The sequence below is a fragment of the Plectrocnemia conspersa genome, unplaced genomic scaffold (genome assembly GCF_051122295.1).
Source record: "Plectrocnemia conspersa isolate PC_06_02 unplaced genomic scaffold, ASM5112229v1 ptg000003l, whole genome shotgun sequence".
In the NCBI taxonomy this organism is placed as follows: Eukaryota; Metazoa; Arthropoda; class Insecta; order Trichoptera; family Polycentropodidae; genus Plectrocnemia; species Plectrocnemia conspersa.
In genome coordinates this window covers 29,299,276-29,322,739 of record NW_028277167.1, presented here as the reverse complement: position 1 = coordinate 29,322,739, position 23,464 = coordinate 29,299,276, and the positions used below count along the sequence as shown (strand labels likewise).

At 26.7% G+C, this 23,464-nt stretch overlaps 1 protein-coding gene across 1 annotated transcript in view; it reads left to right on the top strand.

Annotated features, from left to right (window-relative positions):
* Positions 1-7,383: 7,383 nt before the first annotated feature.
* The window catches only part of LOC148237191 (glutaredoxin domain-containing cysteine-rich protein CG31559-like), a 95,004-nt gene continuing 78,923 nt past the window's right edge, over positions 7,384-23,464 (top strand). Inside the window, exon 1 of the mRNA XM_088183631.1 lies at positions 7,384-7,751. The gene's annotated coding sequence lies outside the window, so the exon portion shown is untranslated. The remainder of the gene's footprint in view (positions 7,752-23,464) is intronic.

Below are 23,464 nucleotides of genomic sequence, written 5' to 3'. Positions count from 1 at the left end.
TACACTTGTATGTAATGATAATTTAAATGATATGCTGTTTATTTTATTTTTATTTTTTAATAAATCATAAATTATTATATTTTTAATGTTAGCTTAAAAATACATATTTTATTAATTTAAAAAATAACTTCTTTAAGACATAATAAAAATACCAAATAAAAATAAAATTAAAATTAGAGCTTATATATAATAAATAAAGAACGAAGAATTTTGCTTCTGTAAATTAATTTAAAAAAAAATTTGAACAAGATAATGTTTTACATTAATGAAATTTACGTTTTTTTTAATAAATAAGTATTTTTAGTAATACTTCAGTTATATTTAAATTTATTTAGTACACTCTCTTATTTAAACATTATATTATTATAAACATTTATACAGATGATCCCATTATATTCTTCATTAAATTACTTGATGCTTAGCTTAACAAATATATGAATTTATTTTGTAACCCCTATATTTGCTTTCTTATTGCCAATATTTACCCTCATAATATGATACTTAAGACTAATAACTTTAACTAACTTCCATTACCTACATAAATTGGTGTATTTTATCATTATTTTTTCGGTAATTGTTTCCAATGTCATTAAGAAGAGAAAAAAACAGCATATGTATCGTCCAATTTTACTTGAAATTACATACATACTATACACACCTTAATATATATTAAATTAGATCATTTATAATGTTATTGAATTTGTCTATTTAATATTTTTTTTGGTATAGACGTCAGATTTTTATATTGCATATTAAAAATTCATCTGCGAAGGTAAGATTGATTGTTGATTTTTTCCTTCAATCGTTATCGCCATTGTTTGATTTCTCAGCCTTGATCCGCTCACGATCAGACTCAATTGTCACTATCTCGTTTAAAAGCCTTGAAGTACAACAACGCACACGCGTAAATTATAAAAATACACATTTCACGAAAAATAAGCCTGAACTTGAGGATCATTTAGATCGGACGAAAGACTGCTATAAAAACAGGTATTTGCGCGCCTCAAATAAAAACAAGTAAATTATACGTCGAGTAAAAATGACCCGACAATTTTTTTATCGCGTTTTATGACTCTTCTTGTTCGTATTATCTTGCTGATTTAATAACAGTTATGCTCGATTATATCACTACAAATTAAAGAAGGTTTATTTGAACTAAAGTAAGTCATAGCAGAAAACAATATGAATATATATCAGAATAGTAGAAGCTCTTATTATGTTTTGACAAATCTTCTGTAATATTTTTTCAACTGCAATGATGATTCAATGACTACACTATTAAAAAATGTTGATTTGTAAGATCTTATGAGTCTGTTTATTTTAAGAATGACGTCTTAATTCAAGGAAATTTCATGCAATTTGTGTTTGCTTTTCTATTTATGAAAGTTACTGGAATGCAAACCCATTGAATATTATATTTTTTTATAAAAAACAAATTTTTATTAAAAATATAAAAATATGCAATAACACAGCATAACATGTCAGTCTAAAGATAAGCTTAATCATATTTGCAATATTACAGTTTACACTTTTTTTTTAATACTTTTTTGGTAAAAATATTATGGCACCAAAAAAGTAAAAAGTTTCAAGTGCTTTAGAACTGTCAATAGATACCGAACAATGGATGTCGTATGTTTGTTTAAACTAATCGAATAATAATCGAATATTTTCCTAGCAACTGAATAAGAAACGATTGAGAGAAAGCTCTGTAGGTATAAAAAAGTCATCAAAGATTTCTGAGATGCGATACTCGAAAAATAAAAAGATGAAGTGATTAGCTATTTCTGTACAAAATCTCTTATTGTAAACATCAATTAAATCTAAACCAAACAATTGTGATATCAAACCCATAGCTTTCTGAAAATCGCCGTGTGAATCTTCCGCTTATTCATCCGTCAATCCGCGTCCGTCACACGAACAATAAATTTTAGAAAACGCACTTATTTTAAGATACATCTTCGGATCAGAAACCACCTTAAGAGTGATACCTTTGTTTCTGAAGCAGGTTTCTTCACCTCAGCAAGGGTCACTCGTACCGCAACCGGTGACATCATCTATACAAGAGGAAAGTGCAAAGTTCGGTTACGACTTGAAATACAACTTTTTGGAAATACCTGTCGAGATAAAGAATTCAAAACTCATCGCCTGGTAATATCAACATAACAAATATTGTTTTGTCATTAAATTTGAATGAAAAAAAAGACAATAGGCAATGAATCGCTAGTATGATCTATTGCCTGCGTCTAACTGCGAATTATATATTTTTTATGTTTGATTCGTGAAAGTTTTTTTATTTATTGTTATTAGATTATAAAAGCGTTTGCGACTTTATTGTTAATTAATAAAAGCGAATGGACAGCTTGATAAATTCGAGTGTTTTATTAGACTCTAATTGTATTTAGCGTTCATTATGATTGATTAGTTTAATTTAATTTCAATATATAATATATCTAACTGTATATGCATATTAAACATAAAATATAAACATACATTGATTCAATGATATTCAATAATAAATATACGTACATTTATTAAATAAATATAAAATATCAATGAATTTTATTATGCTTATAAAAATATCATAACTGCGCTTAAAATTAAAAACAGTAACATAAACATTATTTTATAGCAATCTCAGTACTATTTAAAATAATTTTTTTATATAATATACACAATATATACTTTCATTAAAAATCATAAAAAATAAATAAACAATCATAATTTTGTGCTAGTTTTCTAATTTTTATTTGTGCTGATTAAAAAATTCATAATTTTAATATTTATGCCGAAATTTCATTCGAAACGTTGAATGTTATAATTAATAATCAATACAAACTAAGACATATCTTATCATAATTTTTTTTTTTTACAAAATTTAATTTAAAAAAATGGTTTTAAAAGTCATTCGTGACATTGTATTTTAAAAATAATTATAAAAATATTATTGAATTTATTACCTATAAATTTTACTTATTTTTTTTGAAACAAAAATTTATAATAAGCTTTTTGCCAAAAAACAAATAAAAATATTAATCCTAAACTTATTACTTCATACAAATAACGACCTACAAAAATAATAATAAAAAATTTAATATACAAATTACTTAAGCATTGATCATAAAGTCATATAATCAAAAAAACATACCAGAACCCCCAGAAATTAAAATCGCCACTGACTTTCAAAATCGTTAATAAAAGACGTTCATAAGACCCTTTTTAAAAAATTAAAGTTAGAAAATACCGTTTTAAACCAGTAAGCATTATATTAATATTTTTTAATGTAAATTCTTAAACTCACATGATTATTTAAATAGGCAAACGGTTAAACATATTTATATAAAGCTTTAATTTACATAGGTTTGTGTCTTACGCGCGTCGATATCTTTTCATGCGTTTATTCACTCTGCATTTAAAATTATAACGCGAAAATTTGTTCACGCTTAAAAATGTCACAACTACAAAAACGATTTTTTTTTGGTAATTGCAATTTTTCATAAGCCCAACAATGGCTATTTCCTGCTGAAACAATTGCTCAAAACTTTTTCACACGGCAACGATTGCGTGAGAAAAATCAACGTCTCGTACACAGACTGAATTGACACAAAAGTATTAACAATAACACCGTAAAAAAATAACACAATTAATTCATACGTTTATGATAGTTTACATTTTATACACAGCCACTGTATCTAACCCACAATTTCAAATTCATTATATTCCCTTTCTCTCCTTAAATTGACTTTCGTTTTCTTCTTTCTCGCCTATCACAATTACCGAGAGGCATTTTCGTGTTTAATACGCGTATATCATTGTGACATTAATTTGATATTGTCAAAACAAAAAAAATATATGATCTACAATGCTATAATTATAATTGCATTTATATTAAATTTTTTGCAACGTTTTTTTGCATGAAAAGGTATTCGGGTTAAAGGAGAGCTATTTTTATATAGCATGAAATGCCTTTCTTTCTGCCTTCGTAAATAACGATTCGTTATTAAATCAATCAGGCAAATTCATCATCGCGTGTCAAGATAAACATCTTCATTATTATAATGTTTATTCACCAGTGTAGAACTTGCTAGTTTTACAAAATTAATTTAGATAGGTATAGGTATGTTTAATAAATATATTTATAACCACACTATACTTAAAATTCTTAAATACTATTTTTTCACAAAAAATACTGCCATAGGGTAAAAAATAATTACATTATAAAAAATCATATATAAAAACGATACTGCATAATATATAGATATACTGATTTGTATAAATGTTTCAGATTAAGTCACTCATTTTATCACATATATATTTATATATTTGTTTATTAAATTTTAATCTTAAAAATTACACTTACAAGATGAATTTCAGAACGACGTATATCGTTTGCCCTAACAGCATTAAACACAACATTTTTTTAACAAATACTAAATTTTAATCTTGTATAAAACAATAATACGCTTCAAAGTATTTCATTAATTAATAAACTATTTTCTAAATAAAATATATAAAAGGCGTGATGATTTTAAATATTTGTATTTTTTTAAAGCAATCGCTTTTAACGATCATAAAATATGGCGCCAATTAAATTTGCATTTCTCCTATATTTTTTTTCTTTCTATGTCATCGATATTTTCTACAACAATCTTGTAGCCAACAAAAGGCGGATCGTCCTTCCGAATTTGGGACTGTGTGTCACGTTACTGTATATCTTCACGTTTTTACCGAATGAGTTTCCTTCTTGGAATGTTGTCGTCACACACTCACCATTTTTTGTTTATTATGTTTACCTACTAACTAAGAATAACACTAATGATATTTTTATACAGTATTAAAAAGTAATACATACAGAATATTTAATGAAAATTAATACTACAATAGAGAAATGAATAAACGTTAATTTTTTTTTAATACATACCATTTTACAGCAGATTAGGGTAGATTTGGGTTAAATCAACAAATAGACGTTTCTAGATTGTTAAATGGTATTTCATAGACATTTTAGAGCAACATAAATTTATGATAATTTGACTAGCGCCTAGCAGTAAAATATATTTTCCCTAGAAGAAGTATATATCAGACGGTGAAAATGTATTCAGATATAGTTTGACTAAAACATTTGTAATAATGATAATATATATCTTTTCTGAAAAATAAACATTTATTGTAACATGTGGCCAAAACTTTAAATCTGTGTAATTCATAACCTTGATTATGGTTTAAAATAAAATTATATTTTTAAATAGTTTTCTAAAAAATGTTAAGACATGATATTAATCATTCCACTATGTTTTATTTTTACAATAAATATAAATTAGCTTTATCAATAATCTTTTTAAGAAATTTTTATATGTTATATTTTTTAGCGTACAACAAAAATATAAAGTAATCAAACATAATTTATCTTAGTGACCCTCCAAAGTTTCTTTCTTTAATAGACTTCGTGAAGTAAGTGGTACATAGAGTTGGATCATCTGAAAATCCATGATCAATCAACTTATTTATTAGATTTAAATTTTTACAGTTTTAAGTTTGCTGAACAAACAAGAATACTTGAGTCAAATAATAATTTTTAATTATTAATTAACTCAAGTATTAAAATTCTTTCGTATTAAATTAACAAGTCAGGGGGTAAAATAATAAAATAAAGCTTTTTAATAAGAACTAAATATGAAATATATAGAACAAGGCATATTTTAACATATTATTCTGGATTGTAGGCATTTGTAATCTTTTTATGATATATATTTTAGATGCATCTTGTAAATGCCAATATAACCAATTTATTTTATATGTTTTATTTTATTTTTATAAATTTAAATTGACTGATTTTATCTATTTTTATTTTCACTAAATCCTAAATATACAAACATTATTAAAAAAAAATAGTAATTTATTAAAAAAATAATTTAGCTTACCCAGGAAAGTTATTTTATATTTTCCAAGGAAGAGCAAAAGTTGGCAAGTAAAAGGTGGTTCTTCTAATATTTTTATTTCATTGAGATTCATATTATTTTAATAAATTATATTTATAAGGCAATAATACATTCATGCACTTTTTATAACAATGTTACGACTCACATTGAGTAAGAATCGATTCAAGTACATCTAAACCGAATTTCGCCCAATAGGAGAGCGCAAAAAACAATTATCATTTCTCAGAAGTCAAAAATCCACGTCAAAAGCAATAAAATCGTGCCATCGCCGTCGCAGTGGGAACGCTCGTTACCGAGCGTTCCCACTGCGACGGCACCGACACGATTTTATTGCTTTTGACGTAAATTTTTGACTTCTGAGAAGCGATAATTGTTTTTTGCGCCCTCCTATTGACCAAAATTCGGTTTGAATATTATTTACCCAACTCCTTTATATCAATAAGAATAGCTATAATATTTTTTAAACACAGTTTAATATTGAAGTGCAATCAAACTATAGAGCAATATACGATTCCGCTTATTTTTCTCTAAGATATAAGTCAATTTAGTTTTTATTATTTACTTGAGCTAATGAAAGTTCGAAAACTATAAATAATTTCAGAAATTTATTTGGCTAGGTTTTGGTTTGAACACAAAATAGACGTTTCGCAACTGTCAAATTGAGTTTCATAGACATTTTAGAGCAGTGATTAATTTCACTAGCGCCTATCAATTAAATTATATTTTTTACTTTATAGAAATATATATCAACTGGTGAAAATGTATTTGCAATTCACTAGTAAAAATATTATTTTATTGAAAAATACATATTCACAGTAACATTTATATATCGCATATAAATAAATATGGAAAAGTTGAAATAATTGAATTTACTAACACCTGTAAAACTATTTTCACGGATAAAAATATATCTACCGGTGAAAATGTATTCCGATATGATTTTACTGAAATTTCATATTTAAAAAATATTTTCCAGATTGATTTTTTTAAGGGATAACCAGGAAGAAAAAAAAATGCAGAGTGAGTGGTCGTTTTTTTAATATTTTGCTTTCATCAAAATTCATTATATTTCATTAAATGATGTGCATTTTTCTGTCTAAATTTAAGAAAGAAAAAAGATTGACTATCTCTTATGTACATATTCTTTCCGGATGGGCTTCCATTTTGAAACATCATCGTCACAATATTTGTTTATCTTCTGATTTAATTAACGCTAATTATTTTCTTCAACAATCTCACTAATATGAAAATGTAATTTACTGTAAATTTCATTTCCATTTCTTCTGCAATCGCCATATAAAACCATGGTTTTACCGACGCCAAATTAATGTATATACACCACGCCATAATTTCGTCTACTTTTTTTTTTAAACGCACTAAGAAAAAGTAGCAGTAGCAGCAGTAGAAGGAGAAGCAACACGCTTGGCCAACCGCCGAGTGTTGCCTCAGTGACAGGCCGGCATCGGACGTAGTCGGTCATGCCTTCGCTTTACCTCATTTCGCATCATCGACAATCGACCTTACGCACCTGTGCATAAGCGTTAAATTCCTACGGTGCGAATTTGAATTTCTAAACGGCCGGTACCGAACCGGCGAGGCAATCTGCGCCGTACGACAACAGTGCGTAAGGGTCAAAGTCGACCGCGTGTGCTAAGAGAACAGGTATTTTAAGGTCACCTTTGGATCTTTTGCATTTTTGTTCAGTGCTTAAATTGGCGTTAACGGTTACCGAAAATTCAGTGATAAATAATCGGGTAAACTGATGTTGTGCGATCGAGTGACTTGTGTGGACGTTTCGGATTAACACACTTATATGTAAGTTATTTTTTACTTAATCACTTAGGATTCTAAAATCTTAAATGTTACCCCTATAATTATCCTTATAGAAAAACATGTATATTATTTAATTAAAATATAATAAATAATTGATATGTAGTTAAGCATTCCGTTAGCAAATATAATTAGTATACAAGTATTTGAGCTCGTTGAATATCAACGCACAGATTAAATACTAAGTTAAGTTTATAACCTAAGCTGAATAGTTAAGAAAATTAATTTAATATGCATTTTTAATTCAATCCTAATTTAACCGATCGATAAATTAATTTTATGAAAAAAACAAATGAACTTATATTAGATTTATATTCAAACATAACGATTTCAATTGTTTATCTCAAGTTTAAACTTAACCTATATTAATATGAATGCAAAATTTTCACCTGATTTAACTTATTTAAAAATATTTTGCAATAAACTTTATCTTAATTTTATTAAAAAGATAAACTTGAACTAAATTATATTTGGTTTAAAACCTAATCCAATTATTTAGCAAGAAGTTGAATAATGATTTGCCAATTTCGACTGTTTTTTAATCGTTTAACATAACCCATTAATATTGAATTTAAATGAAACTAACTTAATTTATATTTATGTTTCAAACCTAACCAATTTTATTTGCAATAAATAAATTAGGGTTTTTCAATCAATATCATCAAAAATCAATATTTTAATTAAAACTTGACTCAAATATTTAGCAAGAAGTTGAATAATAAATTTGCAATTTCGACTATTTTTAAGCTTTTCACATAATCCAATTAATATTAAATTTAAACTAATCCTTACTTAATATGTATTATTAATTTAAACCTTACCAAATTTTTGTGCAATAAGTAAATTAGGCTCATTCAATCAATTTCATTAAAAAGACAAACCCAAAGTAAAATAATATTTACATTAACACCTAACCCAACTATTTAGCATGGAGTTGATTATTGATTTTGCAATTTCGACTGTTTTTTAAGCTTTTAACATAACCCAATTAATATTGAATATTAACTAAACTAAACAACTTAATTTGTATTTATGATTTAAACCTAACCCAATTTTTGTGCAATAAATAAATTAAGCTCATTCAATCAATTTCTGCGAGGAGTTGATTAATGATTTGGCAATTTTGACTTTAATATTGAATTTAAACTAAACTTAACCTTATTTGTATTTATGATTTAAGACTAACACAATTTTTTGCAATAAATTATTAAGGCTTTTTCAATTAATTTCATTAAAAAGATACATCTAAACTAAATTATATTTTAATTAAAACCTAACCCAACTATTAAGCAAAAAGTTCATTCATGAATTGTCAATTTTGACTGTTTTTTGAGCCTTTAAAATAATCCAATTATAATTGAGTTTAAGCTAAACCTAATTATTTATAATTTAAGCCTAACCATTATTTTTGCAATAAACTAATTATGCTTATTAAATCAATTTCATTAAAGAGACAAATCAAATCTGAATCATATTTTGATTAGGACCTAGCCTAACTATTTAGCAAGAAAATGATTTTTGATTTACAAATTTTTACTGTTTTTTAACCTTTAAATAATTAAATTATTATCGAATTTGAAGAAATCTAATTTAATTAAATTTAACCGATAACCAAACTTATATCTGGTTTTGATTGTTTATCTCAAGTTTAAACTTAATCTATGCTAATATAAATTTGAAACTTAAACTTAACTCGAGCAACTGTTAAATTTATTTCGTTAAAAATACTAACTTAACCTCAATTATATTTAGATTAAGAGCTAACTTAACTACTAACAGTTGTGTTTTGAAACATAACCTAACCTTATTACTGATTAGAGATTTAATCTAACATAATCAATTTAACTGTAACTTTTTTCTATTTTTCACTTAAATTATTACCACAAATATTTTTTTATATTCCTATTTTTAATATTATTGAATCTATCTAAGAACTATGGTTATAAAACAGTAAAATGTATATTACATATAATTAGTATGTCTGTAAAATAATTTATCTTATTAAGATAAACGTTTAAAAAAATTATTAAATAGCTAGATTAATTTAGATTCAATTTAGATTAAAACCTTAACCAATTTTTTCTGCAAAAAGTTAATTAGCCGTATTTATTTTACCAAGTTCAAACTTTAACTTAAGCAATAGTAGATTAAAACCAGAAATTAAATAAGGCGATTGTTAAATCACTTTCATTCAAAAGACGAGCCTAAACTCGACTATTTATCAAAAAGTTGATTATTTCTTTGCCAATTTCGATTGTCTTTTAAAGGTTTTAACATAAACTAATTAATATTGAATTTTGACTGAATCTAACCTAATTTGTATTTATGATTTAAACCTAATCCAACCAACTATTTATTAAATTTAAATTTTTAAGTAACCTAACTTTATTCGTTCTAGATTAGAATATTAAGCAAAATCTCACTCAACTCTATGATTAAGATCACTAATAATAAATAAAAGACAATATCTAGTTGATGATATATAAATTGCCCTAATTTTTACCATAAACTAATATCTCATCATGCATTAAAATTTAACCCAATAAAATGTAATAAGCAAAAGTTAATTAATTCAAATTTAATCAATTTTACTAAAAAAATATTTAAAAAGATTTCAATAAGTATCAATTATTAATTATTGTCTTATTTAACCAAACTTAAAATAAAAAAAATAATAATTAATAGAGATAGAGTATTATTAAATAGGTTTTTTTAAATCAATCTAAAAGTAAAATGTATGACTTTAACTTAACAACTTATTAGTTTAATTTTACTTTAACATATTATATATTAAATTTAGCATGTATACTTAAGTCTATCGTATTTGCAATATCATTAGAAAAAAATCACGTGATGTGACTTAAATGTTTTGACATATATTTCAGTATAAAAATAAATTAATGTATAGTCGAATTAAGAACCTAACCTTACACAATTGTAAATGAGTTAACCTATATTTAATTTGTTAATTGGGTTAGTCTTAACTATTGCATAATAAATTTCCAACGGGTAACGATAATTATTAGGTCCGAGATCTTTGTTTTTAGTAACGATTACAATATAATCTAATCGGAATAAATACGGTAAAATATGAAGTAATTGGTTGGGATAAGTTAAGTTTAGATTAATAATTAGGTCAGGTTAAAATATGACTAAATCAAATTATTAAAGGTTAAATACATAGTCAGCTTTTAAATAGGTTAGGTTAAAATGAAGATGTGTTTTTAATTAAAAAATATGATTTTTGAATGACGTGTGATTACCGTATGATGTGAAACGTCTAGCATAGTTTAATGTTATGCGATTGTGAATAATTATACTATTGTTTAATGAGAAAAATAGTATATCTAGAATCAGATATGTTAGTTCAATATATTATCTAACAATAGGAGTTGAAACCATTTTTTTTTAATTTGACAGGTGCGAAACTTGATACCTCACCTGTCAAGGAAGTGCTTCGTAGAAGCTTCATTCATAATTCAAGAAGCATCTGCTCTTGTGTCATAAAAAAATTGTCCAGAGCCGTTGCAGTCATAGTACCATGTCCAGTTCTAATGCAACCATAATTTGTATCAATAAACCTGAATACTTTCTAACGCGCGTTCGGTCGCTAATCAACGCCGGAGTTATACAGTTATTCTGATTTCTATCGTAGATGTAAATATGACAGTTAGCTGCGTTTAAGGTTAGCCATCGTGACACAAAAATATTGTTCAAATTTTCTACAAAACAGAGCGATCGGTTAATCAGAGCGATTGACTGTTATTATTTCGTTATTATTTGACCGTAAAATGTAGGCGATTTACATTTAAATTATATGTAACATCGCCAGTGACATCATTACGGTTCGTTTCAGACGCCTTAACTTTCCAAAGGTACTATTTATTGTTAGATAGCAAAAAATGCCCTCTAAAAGATAATTTATTTCAAATGTTTAAAATATGGATCGATAGTATGGAATTTTAATATGATAATATATATTTCTAATTAGAAGATATTGAAACCTAAAGGAATATAAAATTTTACGTACAAATTTAATCTTGTAAGTAAGAATAAATACAAAAACATTTATTATCTTTATATTTGTAAAGCCATTTTTCAGAAAAAAAATGGATTATATATATAAGTAGTGCCATGTTTAAAAAAAACAAGAACAAAGCATTGGATTATGAGAGCTTCAGCAATAAAGTGATACACGCTGAAAGCCTTTTCTCTTAGTAGCATATCTAAATGATATCTGTTAAAAAATCAATGATTTTTTATTTTAATTACCCTATTTATAGATAGATTTGACCATTTACTAAAAACTTATCTTACGAATAAATTTAACTTTACTTATTATGCATTTAAAATTTAAAGCTAATTTAATTTGTATAAATTACTATTTCCATATAAAAAAAATATTAGAAAACTAAATTAAAAACCAAACTTTACAAAATTATAAGTGGGTTATACATAGGTTTTAACTATTAATTACGTTAGGCTTTACTATTTTATAGCAAATTTGCATTCTAATATATGTATATATAACCTGATTTTTTGTAAGTATAATGGAATTAAGGGAAATAATTTAAAAAAGTATTATTTCGTATGTTACATGCAAATCATTTCGTGTTATTATATTGTTGTTATGATTCTATTTTTTATATTTTTATTAAATATTAATATATTTATCTAATGTTACATCCAAATAAAGCATTACTATAGTAAACTTCTAAATATTTTCATCTACATATGAGCCGTTGATTTGAAAGTGGGGCAAGTCTATATCATGTTATTGTTGGATAAATAATGGTTTGCGTTTGAACTAGGGATTCCAATCCCGGGCCAAAATTTTGATCCCGGGATTCCGGTATTGCAATTAGTCGATCCCGGGATCCCGGGACCAGTCCCGGGATAATTTTTATGTTATTTTATCGATAAAAATAATTTAAAATGAATAATACAATATTTTTTTACATCCGTTTTTTATAACGTACAATGTATAAATTACGTATAATTTTAGTCTTGGACTTAAAATATAAAATAATATAATAAAAATAAAAAAGGGAAGGTCTTATTTATTTATTTGAGAAGATAAAAAATGAACTTTTGACAATGTATGTACATATGTACATTCATAGACACAATTAATGGAAAATATTATTTTGGAAAAAACTCACGAAGTAACATCAAAACATCAAGCGTTTCATCATTTAGCCTTGATCTGATTTTGGTTCCTAAGCAGCCTGCAGCTGAAAAAGCACGTTCAGACTCACAGCCTCAAATATTTACAGATGACACGTGCAACTCGCGCAAGTTTGTATACGAAATATAACGATTTTGTCAATAATAATTCGATTGTGCTTGATAAATCAATCAATCCAAAAAATTCGGGATTATGTTTTATAATCCCGGGACTCATCGGGTATTGAAAATCGTTCGGGATCCCGGGATCCCGGGATTGGAATCCCTAGTTTGAACTGATTTAAAAATATTAGTAAGCAATAATAGACTTTTTTTATATTATTTACGGTCTTTTTTCATGAAAATTTCATATGCAATAATTATATTCGCTTTATTTAAACAAAAAACATTTTTTTAATAGAACCCAATGGACTTATTTCACTTTCAAATGCAATGATTTTATGAAAATTTTGATTTCCTGTTTTCAAAAGTTTAATTGTAATACGAAAAAATAGAATAATTTATATCTTTACTACTATATTATATTTTAACACTCTATATATTTTTCGAATAGGTGCATCTTTAGTAATATGCCCAGTTTTTTTTATTTAAAGATGGCAATGTTATTTTGTCGAAAAATTTTGCCCTTACTCGTTTGGCGATAAATCAATTGGTAATTTTCAAAATTGCCTTCTCCAGAGATTTGCTTGGATAAAAGTCTTCACTGTTCATTTCGTGTAGTAAAAATGGATTTAGTTTGCGACATGTTTGTATTAATTTATAATAATCGTCAGGAATTTACAGAAATTATATTTTCGAATAGTCATTTCTACAACATCAAAATTGTAATCATTTGGCAAGAATGAATGTCCAGATAAAAATAATTGATGGTCAATAATATCAATATTGTTATCGCTAGACCGATCAATTTTCATCTACAATAAGACCAACTTTATGTTTATATTTTGGCCAGTGCAGTTTTGTAGATGTTTTAAACAACAAGAAGCTATGTCTTGTGATCCTATGGATGCAGTTGGTTCATCGCAAATTGTGACGATCTTGATTTAAAATATACATGTTTCGCTCATAGTGTGAAACAGAAACTTATAGTATGAAACAGAAACATTCTTCTCTTAGCACACTTCTGTGTAAGATCATTAGTCTGTAAGACTCAAATTTTTTTCAAAATTTATTATTCGTAACTATAATAGCACGTTTTTCGATTTTTAATAAAATTATTTTATTTTGAGTGGAATTACTTCACTTAAAAAATCAACAATTATTATCATTAAGCAAAAAAAAAATACTAGTAAAAAATTAACGTGAATTGATTAAAAACAGAAATTTTAAGATAATTTCTAATGAAAATTATCTCTAACTTTTTTATTTAACTAAATGGACTTGCCCCACTTTCATAATCAATGGCTCATATATTAAAGCAAAATTAAGTATGTAGTAATTAGTGAAATATTCAGATCTTTATATTTAAATCCTAATTTATATATTCAATGAAGTAAAATCCATATAAATAAAGTTGAGTAAGACTCGTATACAAAATATCATTTTATTTGTTTTAAAATATAAGTGTAATTTTCCAGAAGATCATAACATACTTTTCCCACGCACTGGATAAATCAAGAAGTCATGAATTTGGCATTAACTTAATACACATCGAGTTAGATCAGGCGGAAAATGAACAATAAAATACAAAATGAGGAAGAGCTCGTTTGTGTCGACTCATTTTAGAGTCATTACATTTTTTTTCTGGCAAAAAATCTGAGTTTAGTATGATGCGCAAAAATCGCGTCATATTAAAGTGTTTTTATCTACTTTTTGATAATCGTCATATTTTTTTCTAACTTACATAATTCTAGAAACGCATTTTGCGTTTTCAATAATAAATTTGACTTTAAATGTCAATGAGCCGCGCTTCTCCTTTCACTTTTCTTTTCAATTTGTTTCTATGGGGAATTTCTACATAGTTCTGTGATATTAGACTTAGTTTTACTTTTATAATAATATAAAAAAAAATATATGTTTATTTGCTTTATGAATTAATTTATAATAAATTATAGATTTCTATCGAATAATATTTTTATTACGTTCTAAAAATAAAGATTTGCAAACTTATAAAATAGATAGAATATGAATTTCGAATTTGCGCCGTAAAAATAACATAAAACGTTAATGTCGTTTTTACCATTAGTGAATTGAATTGACCCCAACGTACTTTTTAACTGCTCGTAAAGCAGATTTATCTTGTGCTAAAATATATATATATATATATATGTATTAGTAATTTAAAATATTGATTTTTCTGCATTAAAATGGCTTTAAGAATATTGATATATATGTACATCCTTACTTAACATTAACCCTATACTTTAACATGAAATCTATTTTAGCACATATAATAAATATTTATTGCTATTAGTGACCCACTAATAAATTTTCGACTTAAAGCAATTGGCAGCAAAATATTAACATTATCCCACGCTCGTAAATAAATAACATTGATCCTCTCAACACCCATTTTTTCGTGACTGAACCTTTCTTCGCCATTTTTTGTTCCACTGTGTATCTCAGGTAGTACATAGGTATATCCGTTCAAGTGTATATACGTAGACCGAATCTTAATGACAGGTGTTTGTTGTCCGTTTCGGTGCGTGCTTCCGACAGGAAGCGGTTTTTGGTCAACCTTTTGACTGGCCAAGAAACAGAACTGTGGATAAGCATAGTTTCACAAGCAGTTTATCACGTATCCACCGAAACAAAAATGACCGTGAACTAATTTTTAGATGTCTTACTACCAAAATAACAACAATTTATATAGCAATCAGAGAGGTAGAGACAAAAATAAAAAATCTATAAAAAAATAATATTACCGACTATTATATATGTTTATGTTATAGATGTTTATAATTAACTTTAATATCAAAATAAATAGTTGTCGATTTTCTTACAAATAATGGTAAATCAAAGTAGTATTTTAAAGGCTTGAATAAATCTGGTTATTCAAATCAGGTTTATTAACACATCATCATATTGCTTTCTTGTTTGAATCAGTTATTGTAATAGATTAAGTAACTGACGTTTATAATTTATAGTTCATGAATGAGTGGTTAAATATGCTGCTAGATAAAACGCTCGTGTGAGCTTATTGCTTATAAAATATTATCTAATTGTCTAATATATTCTGTAAATGTAATTTTAGTTAAATAAAATCGCTTTTAAAATTTGTCTTTATGTTTAATGTTTCTTAGAAGCAGATTTATTTAATTATATTCTTATCTTATATATAAGTCTTATCTCTACAAATTTAGTATAGTTTATAAAATATATATTACATTTTTTAAACAATGGGGCTCAGATAATGAAACAAAGAGACCTTATACTACAATTTAAGCATAACATTCCAAACTAAAAAATAAATCAAGAAACGTGTTTTAAAAAAGCAAGTATAATTGTTTCAACCTTTTAAAGGTCACAATTTTATTTCGTTTATTTTTCTCTCGCCTTTCAAGACATCAACCTTATTCGACATTTATCATGTCTGACTCACCGACTCGCATTTAAGACGGTCGGAACAAAATTATCTCAACCGAGTTCAATAGACTATACAGCGAAAGCTCAAACGTTCCAGAGCCGAAAACGGCGATTTTTCAAAAGAGCACCAGGAGAACTCCTCGGCTTATAAGGCTTTAAAAACCTGTTGCAGCTAGTGCTTATTTTTTTTCTTCACTCTGGTGTTGCTGCTGCAAAAAGCATAAAAGAACCTCCAGGCAAAGTGGGTTTCAAGGCTGATCATTTGCAATGTTAATTCCACCACCGGTCGTCTCCTTTGGAGGTGGTGCAAAACTAAGCAACAAAGTAGGCGTTTGAAATGCTTATGCGATGACTAAAGAGTGCAAGAATAGAGCAAACGCGTTGGAGAGTGTGTGGGGTCATTTGAAAGTCAAGGGGTTGTGAACCAAACCGCAGAGGATATTAATACAATTTAAAAATCATTGGACCATTACATATATACTATTATGTACAATTTTTTGAGTCTTAAATATTGCTATCAAAGTTACAAATTTATTAATTAGACAATTTAAAGCTATAAGAATATTTTTCCTTAAGTGCAAAAAATAATATATTATGTATAAATATATATAGAATATACGCATCGCTAAAGCTTGCTATAATACGTCGAATATGCTCGGTTAAGTTATGCGGAGCGCGTATTATTTTAACATTTTATTGCCAATTCGCGTTCTATATGATACTTTTATTTTTTTAACGTCCTCAAATGTGGCATCATTGCTTGTTTTAAAAATGAATTTCTAATTTATCATTATAAACCGTTTCCGTATCTGTATATTAATACCTTTTTTAAGACATTAAGATTAGGGGTTCTGAAGCATCGGAATTTTTCAATTCTCGGGACACAAGAAACAAATTTTTAAAGTCAAGGGAATTACGAGGACTCGATACTTTATTTTCGTTTAAATCATGTTAAAAATTAACTTATATTATTTGTGGAAAAAACATAGGTATGTAAATATACATGATAGGTAAAAATTTATTGAAACAAATATTTTTATTGCCAATTTGATAGGAGCGAGAATTTCATAAATATTTTTCAATACGTGAATGTTTGATTCATTCCAAGTTTAGCCAATGTCAAGATCAATTAAAGATTTTATGATACAATTTCATAATTTTAAAAATCTTTAGATCATGGATATTAAGGAATTTCACCCTGTCTTCGTGTCGAAGTATAAATTTAGCTCAACATCAAAATTACTCTTTACGTGTTTTTAGTGGCGTAGCTAGGGTATGTGGTACCCGGGGCGATCCTTAAAATTGCCCCCCCCCCCTATACATCTTTTGTATGTTCATAAAATCAGCATTTCTTAAAATAATTAATTGGTTATTGTTAAGCTCTTGCTATTCGTGGATATGGATATATATATATATATATATATATATATATATATATATATATATATATATATATATATATATATATATATATATATATATATGCATTTAGGGTTAAGTACCACACTAGACGATCCCATTGCAAATATGCCGCCCTCAAGCAAGTGCCGCCCGGGGCCCGCCCGGTCCGCCCCTCTTGCCCCATCATAGCTATGCCACTGCATGTTTTTTTAAAATTGTACCTTTCATTGGACTTTTCCGAAATAATTTAATTATTTTTTTAGTCTCGTTTAAAGCCAGATAAAATCTCGGTTTAAAACGTAGTTTTTCATTTGGAATTTTTGCGTTCCCATTATTTTCAGTCACTTTCCTGAATATATTGTTTATCGTCATCCTTTTCATCAGAATCTTCATGTGTTTGACATTCATCCTCTTGTCTATATAAAACGGTTATAACAGCAAGATGAATTGCATAATTTAGGCAAAGTTGATTTTCAACAGGACTCTCACGTCCAAATTTTTTCTTTATTGTCACAATGTCGGTTTTAAAAATAATTTAAAATTCTTACAAACGGTTCTCAACAAATTTTTGGGTTTTGATAATCTGTCGATGTGAAATGCCTTAGAAACTCACGATTGCGTTCCTTATTCCTGTCCGTTGTGGCCATGACGTCTGCGTTCCATATAATCTCTCAACAAGTTTGCCATTTATACTACTATTTTTATTTTTTAGTTGAAAACCAATCCATAAAATAAGCGTAAATCGTATCAATACTCCTACCTCGCCGTTAATTCAGTAGTGGGAGATGTAAGAGAACAAACAGGTTTGAGAGAAGAACGGGCGCCAAGTGGCTGTGACCAATTTGCCGACCGCCCACCCACTATTAAATCATCTGATGCCATTGCCCGGTGACCGATCGAATTTCTCTCCGTCGAGAATAATTAGCAAATTAATTACCGACATCCTTGATTCTCGTCTGCTCAAAGAACGATACATCACACGGCGAGACGGAGAGAGAGAATCGAACGTCTGATGTTTTTTTTTGCGAGAAAAGAAACCTGACATTCTTCATTGCCGATCAGTCTCTGTGTGGCATACTTCATCACGTACACATATGAAGCACATATTACACACGCGTGCAGTTGAAAACAGCTGTAATACAGGGCCGTTTTTACATGTGATACGTAATGGGCGCAGTATCAACGAGGCTTTAATCCTAATTCATTATAATACAAATAATTATTTTTTATTATAATACAAATAGACTTTGTTTATTTGGAAAGCCTTCTGTGTGTTATTAAATTCTGTAATATAACTACTATCTTATCTCGTTTTCATTTCGAAGTACAACAGTACTTATAAAACGATGGCGTCATAGCGAAAAAAACTGCTAACAAATTTGGGACACGTTATGAAATGGAGACATATTGTTTTTGAGAGGAAAAGACACATTTTGAGGTCTGAGGCCAACTTGGGATTGAAAGAAGACCTCGCAGTCTTACATTCAGCATTGTATATGCATTAGAAGGAAAACTCCTATATTTCACAACGCTATTATATAAGTAGTAACTGTGGTATGCTTTGGATCATATTTTTTATTATTTTTTACATTTTGGTTAATGTGTGTGCAATTTAGTTGGCAAATAAGTGCGACATGACGACCTTGCGTTGGTTTTTAATGGATCGAGTTACAAGAAGTGATCTAGAGGTATGTGTAGATCAGATTGTCGGTGTTAAAAATATCAGTAATACGTTCACTTTCAGTTTTATTTTGAGTGGTGTCATGTTTTTTCTTAGACGAAACATTTCCGTTGACAATTGTTTAAATGTAAAACTTAAAGTAAAAAATTTGCATTTATGTGAATTATTAATTTTTTAGAGGAAATTTTGGTGAAAAACCTTTTTCAATATATTTATTGTAAAATAATTAACTTTTGAAACGTTCTTAATTATATCTGCATAATTTATTATAGTGAATAAATCTTTTATCTTTATGTAAGACTAGGATTATAATTAAAAGTATAGTCTTAAAAATGACAATAAAACGTATATTGTCTTGATGTGTATAATTAATTGCTGTCGTAATTATGTTTCTAAGATGTGAAGCTTTTTTTATGATTGATTTCTTGAGACGTTCAGCTTAATAAAATATTTTACTTTATTTAAACTTGATCAGTAGTTGTAAGCTTAATCAATTTAATACCAAAACTAGTTCATTACCGTCATAAAAGCAATTAATTTATTTAAAGAACGACCGTGAAAAATCTTCAATGTTGCAAAACTAGTCTTATCCATCTTGTCTAATCAAGTAAATCAATCTAGTTTTTCCACAATGACAGTCGGATGTCAGATTTTTCAAACATCGAGAGTGTTTTCTAGAATATTTTTGCAACCTTTTCACTTTAATCTTCGTGAAATAATTTAGAAAATGCAAGTGATTTACTTTAGATTCTCACAAGTTGACGATAGAAAGTAAGAAAGTAAAAAGCCTTTAGCATCATTGTTTTTGGGCGATCTCGTTACCCAAAAAGAGAGCACTTTTCGGACAAACCGCATCGAGGTCCAAAATTACAGAGCCAGAGCCCCAAATGACGGTGATTAAACTCCCCGGCTTATGGGTGTCGTTTTTTACAGATCATTATCTCGAGTAGAGTTTCTCAAATGTAGAATATACGCTATTTTATTGTTAACCCACTTCATTGCAATCGATAATTTACGCGTTATAAAAAAAACGCTTTCTAATGCGGAACTGAACATTTTTGTGGAGGTTGACATGATCTGGCTAATTGTCTCATTTTGGCAAGAGTGGGACTCGAACCAAGGTTTGAAGTTATATATTTTTTGTGTGTGGACTTTAATGCATACGACACGTTCAAATCAGGTTTATTGAAAATAATATGCGAGATAAAAGTGGTTCTGAACAACCTTGACAACTAACATTTCATCGAACGTTTCAATTTGAACAATGAGAATTCAGACACTGCTGATATGTCACGTGCTATGTAAGTTTTTATAGTAGTATAAATTACTGTTCTGAAAAGTTTATTTGCATAATTTAATTCAATCTTGTAAATCAATTTGTATATATTGAGCTATCGTGAAAATGATTTATTTATTGTGTTTTGATAGAAAAAATATGCCTTTTAATAATATATTATTATTTTTTAAATACAATATATTCGGTGATTATTTTTTCCGAATATGATATATATTAAATTTAAATTATTTTGGACGTGACTAAGTAAATTTAGTTCGGCAGCTACTTCCTCGCTCGATAAGTAAAAGTGATCTTGTTCCAACGTCTGGGAATCAAAGAAGAAAAAATAAACGAATAGCGAAAGTCATATCGGCGATTGGTCAAAAAGCGACACCGAAATAAAAACCCCAGAGCCATTATACTACGCAAAGCTGCCAAAGTAATTCTGATTGTAATGCTTCGGAATTGGCTCTCAGAGATTAGCTCAATTTCGCGCAGATTCGACCGTAAAAGGATACCAAACAGCGATTGGGTAGCATTTTTTTAATGATGTCAAGAAAAAAAAACGAAACCGAAACCAATTAGAATTAGATGAATTTGGGATAATGAAAATTGTTTCGTCTCTGGAATAAAATCACGCTTTCGTTCTTTTCAATCTTTGGCATCTGTATTTTAAAATATCAATAATATTCTTTCAAAGCAACTGTCAATAACAGATTAATCAATATTATTGATTAATTTAATATATATAACAGTATTACACAATTATTCATTAAAGATTTTTTTTATAAATATATGGCAAGTTGTTTGTATATATAAAAAAAATTAAGTTATTTTAATGTATTTAAAAATCTAGTGATTTAAATAATAAAATATATTTATTGCAATCATATATTTTTTACAATGTAAACTTTATTATGGTATATCTTTCACAACTATATTCATTAATAAAAATATTTTTTTATTACATTGTTGCATTTTTATTTTAATAACCTATTATATATAATTTTAAATTACAGATCTATATTAGATTTGAAATATTTAGTTTATTTATCTATTTTTAAATGCATCATTAAACTATTTTATTTTATTAATATTGGTTATTAAATTGTTAAAATTAATTTAATGCTAAAAGCTAGAATTATTTTTATCATATTTTAAGCAAAATTAAAACTTTTTAATTATATTTTTATTTTAATTCTTTTAAATTTTTGTTTACATTTATTTTTAAAGTTAACTTTATCTTCAAACATTCTATGCAATTATTGTTTAGATAATTTAAATATATTAGCAATACAATTTAATTTAATCAATATAGCTATTAATTAGTTTTTGTAAATCATTCTTAAATAAATAATATAAATGTGTACATTATTTTTTTAAATTCGCCTAATATTCGTCGATAAATAGTTGTTTTTATATAAAATATAAAAACTTTTATTTACTACATTATTTTTAAAATAGCATCTGAAAATAAATAGCTTATTAAAAAGTAGCCCGATTAAATTTATTATCGTAAAATAATTTATTATTGTAACTCATACAATAACAATTATTTTTCGTCTAAAATCTTACTAGAGAATTAGATTAGTGAGATAGTGATTTTTTAAATAAAAAGCCAATGTTAAATTTAATCAGGTTACTTTTAAATACTATATTTATTTTAATGAAAGATACTTTTTAATGGCATTTGAAAATAGTTTTTTAGGTGATAATATATAATATAATAAAAAATAAAATTAAATGCCTACTTTATAGCGGGATTTTTATGAGGATCATTATTTAAATAAAAATGCCGGTAAAAATACTGAGCCACTATTAACCCTTTGTGTAGTGAGTTAATTCATACACATTTGTTAATTTGTTAGTATAATTTTCCATAAGCATTTCTATAATTATGCACTTATAATTATTTATATTACATATAATAAATTATAGATAAAAATCATTGATTCTAAACGTTTTATTGCTTTGATTTATTTTACTATTTTTTTGTATTATTATGTTTTAATAACATTTTTACTATTAAATACAGTTAATTTAATTTACATTTTTTTTATATTATTCCGGTTTCGTGGATATTTTTTATATAAATATACAAAATATTTTTTCTATGTTAATTTATTTCGTACTCTTTAAATTATTAGTATTTTTTTCTACAGAAATCATTTACATTAATTTAAATTAAAAAATTATATAAGGTTTTTTACTTATTATTTCTTCAGTTATATATGTAAATACATAGCTATCTGGGATATCAAACACCGTACATGTTCGGCGATACTCCTTAAAGGGTTAAATGCATCGTTTGTTAAATTTTTTTGGGTAAGCTAAAAAATCCTATTTCTAATATATTATCCGTAATTAAATTAAAAATGTATTATAATGTTTTCAAATTAAATTAAATATTAAAGTTAAAATTAATTTTAAACCACTTAATTGCCAGCGACTCACCGGTGCGTCATTTGATGATTATTTTTTTCTAGCAAAATATTTTTTTAAAATAAATTACGAATTATTTAAAAATATTTTTTATTAATTATCAAAGATTATTATACCAGCTTTATTTATGTATAAATATACCAAGTATTTTATATTTATTTAAAGAAAAAGATACAGACGCATACA